The sequence below is a fragment of the Trichosurus vulpecula genome, chromosome 8 (assembly GCF_011100635.1).
Source record: "Trichosurus vulpecula isolate mTriVul1 chromosome 8, mTriVul1.pri, whole genome shotgun sequence".
In the NCBI taxonomy this organism is placed as follows: domain Eukaryota; kingdom Metazoa; phylum Chordata; class Mammalia; order Diprotodontia; family Phalangeridae; genus Trichosurus; species Trichosurus vulpecula.
Genome location: NC_050580.1, coordinates 91298951 through 91303275, shown reverse-complemented (window position 1 = coordinate 91303275; position 4325 = coordinate 91298951). Strand labels below are relative to the sequence as shown.

Sequence of the window (4325 nt, the reverse complement as noted above, 5' to 3'; positions counted from 1 at the left end):
CTTGATGAGTTCAAGCTGTCAGGTCCTAAAGCACCTGGCAGATGGTATTGTTGAGCCAATGTCTGTGGTCTTTGAAAGACTGGTGGGAACAGAAGAGGAAGTAAAAGGGCAAATGTCTCATTTTTTTAGGGGTAAGAGAATGGCATCGGCAAACTGTAGGCCAATGAGTTTGACTTCAGTTTCTGGCCAAATCCTTGGTTAGTGAAAAGATGGTTAGAAAATATTTAGAAAAGGAAGCAGTCAGCATGGATTCATCAAGCACCAGTCGTGTTATTTATACTATATTATTATTATTATTATTATTATTATATGTTAACCTTATTTGTTTTAAAATCAAGTTTATTAAACTTATACATAAGGTGAATTCTATGACTATAGTTTACCTAGATTTTAACAGAGTCGTTAATAATGTGTTTCATGTTATTCTTATGAAAAAGAAGGAAAAGAAGGATTAGATAATCATATAATTAGAAAGATTCATAACTGCTTGAATGCCAGAAAAAGTTATTAATGACTTATTGTCATTTTGGACAGAAATCTTTAATGGAATGCTCCAGGAATCTGCGCTTAGCTCTGTGTTGTGGTTGGGTTTTGTTTTGCTTTTTTCATGTCTACCTAATTTAGACTTTTAATTACTCTAGATGAATGTTACATTACAGAGATTGCATGCCCTGAGGAAGTCAGTAGGAGGTCTGTGATTGCTGCTGGCAATAGCCTACCCATGTGGCCTCCTCATTTTCTTGGTAGCCATCTTTCTGGCCTATAAAATAACTTTTATAGGTACCCTGCTTATGGTTGAAGATGTATTCATTGTTTCCCAGAAAACTACACAGTTTTTCTGCCAGTTGCAGGGCCAGGTTCTGCTTGGCTGTGGGTTCGATGTGGTGCATCACCATTGTCTGTGTTGGCTGGTCTAGAGAGGCCAAGCATCTTCACTGATGTTTTTTGTAGTAAATTTTGCTGATTATAAAGTGAACAGTGGGCAGATCCACCTGGAACATATCAGGCAATATTTCCATGTTAATAGAGTCTTAGACACTGCTGTAGGTGAAAAGATAGGTATGCAATGACTCTTTCTAAATATTTCTAGCTAGAATGGTATGAACTTGGTTGGCCTCAGGGAACAAATCCCAGATTTTCCTATTCATCTCGTTAATAACAAATGTGTGTCAAGTCTTCCGGTCACCCATCTTCATAGCTTAAGAAGCTGCTACTGTATGTTCGCTCATTGACTCTCCCATTTGTAGTTGGTGGTGGAATTGTGTTTTCTGATCATATGACTGCAGGAATCATTTTCATGTGCCACCATGTATGAGATCTCCAAAAGCATGGCAGATACCAAATAGACATGTTTAAGCAGCATCAGTTTGATATGCAAGTGGAAGGGCACCTGGCATCAACACTCCAACTTCTCTTGCTTCTGCAGGTTTCTGAGCAGTAGACCCTGCCCCAGGAACTCCTTAGTAGGGCTGCTGCACTGAATGTCTGGGAGTGCACTGTGTGCATCCATGGTTAGGCCCTGGCAGAAGACACAGATAGCCAATTGTACTATGCTACAATTATAAAGGATCTGCAGAGGAGGGTCCACATGCTGAATGTTGTACTGGAGGTGGCTCATGATCATGAGGTCCCAAGCCTGGTACCAGTGAGAGTGAAGGTCATGGTAGTAGATAGGGCAGAGATCATACATGTCCCAATAAAGTCTGTCCAATGCCTAGCATATATGTATTTGTACAACCTTTCTAGCAGCAAGGCTGAATCCTGCCCCTCATTTTCAGCCTCATCTTTCTCTGACTTTAAAGACCCTTCAGGGAGAGCAAGCTGTCGCTGATGAGCCTCAGAGTAAAACTTGTAATAGGTATGGAACACACGATAAAGGTCAATATGTCAGATCTCCTTGGGGGTTTCTTTTTCCTGTAGGTAGCGCCGAACACACTTCAATGATGGCACAGACACAGCCCATGGGCCTCACCTTTAAGATGCTGCACATCTTCTTGGAAACAAGGATCTGACCTTCGAGAAAGATATTGGAAAAAGATCCTTTCCACCAGAATTAGGATACAATCATGAATGCAAAGGGGCTGATCAAAGTTAGAAAGTTCTCACTCTCTTTCAGGATATTCTCTCCAAGAAAGATGTCGGGGTTCATAAACAAGACGTGCATCATTTCATTGTTGCAGTCTAAGTAATCCTGCCACATTTCTGGCTTTGTGTATGTGGCTGGGTTGGGCCTGTAGTCATAGAGGGAAGCAGTGAGGCTGAATTTGATCTTAACAAATTTGATTCCTCCATCCCCTAGATTATTTTCTTCTGTGATCTGAGCCAGCAGTTGCAACAGTTCAATTCAGTTCCTTTCTTGCCCTAAGCTTATAGGATCTCTTTCAGTTTCTTGACTACAATTGCATGAGTAATCTTTGTTCCATTGGCAAATATTTTAGGCTTCTCCTTGACCTGTGGTGTCCTTCCTTGAACCTTTCCCACTTTCTGCCTTCATCATCTTGAACCTCTTCCTTATCTAGGTGCTTGGGCTTTTGCTTGTGCTTTATCCTCTCGCTTCTTCTCTGTAGCCTTTTTGTCTGTGGTGCTCCCCTGTTCAAGGAATTTCAAAGCCAATAAGGTACATTTCCCATCCTCCTCCTCTGAGTCAGAATCTGAGGAAGTGGATTCTGAACCCAGTCTTCACCATCGTATAAATCTTCAGAGTCTTCATCTTCATCCTCCTTCTCCTTGAGCAGCTTACAACTTTCCCCAGATAGTGCCCCAGGTGTCTTCTTCAGGAAACTTGCATCACTGAGACCATCCTCATCCTCATCTGAAAGGAAAAACCTTCTGAGTTCTCCTGATTTTCCTCAGTGTCCTCATCAGCAGACTGCTCAGGGTTCTGCTTATAGTTGGTGATACGGGCTTTGTAATCCCCATTATATTTATGGATGCTCTGACATAAGGTGCAGTATCAGTAAGCCAAGATTCATGACTCAAAGATGACCATGAACAGGCCTATATAGTTCAGAATCGCAAAGTATGAGTTTCTCTAGGTAGAGGGCAGGGGAGGTATAACATTTATTTAGACACCAGAGGATCAGATCCCAAAACCAATAATTCCAATTCAAAGTAGCAGTAATTGTGTTCCAAAACCATTAAGTCCACCTCAGTGTAACAACAAGGACATTATAATGCAGTATTACAGAGAGGAACCAAGTCATGCTGGGACCTTCTCCTAGCTGGGACCTTCCCATAAACACTCACAAATCTTGACTGTCTGCTTCCCTGCATTCTCTCCCCCCTCAGTTCTCTGGTATCCGGAGCTCTCTGGTCTCCGCTCTCTGCTCTGCACTCTCTCTGCAACTCTGTCATCTCTCCACAGCTCTCTGAGTCGTGTAGCTCAGTAGTCTGCAGATTCTCAGCTCTGTTGTCTCAGAGTTCTTACTTCTTCTCCTTGGGCTGAAATTGTAACCTTAATGGCTACCTTCTGGGTATATACACTCTTCTTAGGTCCTGAGGGCCTCACACCCAGTCAGCAAAAGGGTGTAGGCCTGGGGCTTAGCACTTAGTAAGTAAAGCTTGTAGGCCCACCTCTAATCAAGCCCCTCTTAACTGGCCCCACCTGAGGCCTATTGAATGCGTGAGGAAAGATCTTTAATCACTGGTTGGCATCACAGGTGCTTATTTGCTTGTTCTTGATCATCTTCTTTCCCTCCCATTGCTCATTGTACCCCAAATAGTACCCTAGATCAGCCAAGATGTACATATAGAATTGGGGGACATCCCCTTTCTACACAATGTTTTTGGCATTTCCAGATACCTTACCAGGAGCTCAAATTCCTCAAGACATTTAGTGACATCTCAAATTTTTGTGACATTCCATATGGTCCAGATAAAGTTAGTCAGTTCATCAAACCTCTTATCCTTTGCATTTTAGCATTTTTCTCATCTTCACTCAGCAGCAATGACTATTTGCCATAGTTACCTATGGGCTTGGATGCCACTTCCTCCCTGGACAGGAAGGACTAAAGACTTGTCTGAGCCAGCAGTGAAAAACCATGACATAGTTCAGTTGCTCAGGAGGCAGCAGGTCAAGTGGGATGTAGATGTGGGCCAACTCAGGAGACTGAGTCTCTGTGTTGTTTTAACATTTTTATCAATATTGCTAATAAGTGCATAAATGGCTTACATATAACATTTTCAGGTGGCACAAAGTTGGGAGAAATAGCTAACTCAATGATAGAATTAAGATTCCAAAAGTTCTTCAGGGGCTAGACCATAGGGCTAAATCAAATAGAAGGGAATTTAAGGTTTAAGGGCTGGATTTGTGATTTTGTTCTTAC

General features: G+C 42.1%; 1 pseudogene; it reads right to left on the bottom strand.

Moving 5' to 3' along the window:
- Nucleotides 1-680: 680 nt before the first annotated feature.
- Nucleotides 681-4047, bottom strand: LOC118830133 (annotated as a pseudogene).
- Nucleotides 4048-4325: the final 278 nt, after the last annotated feature.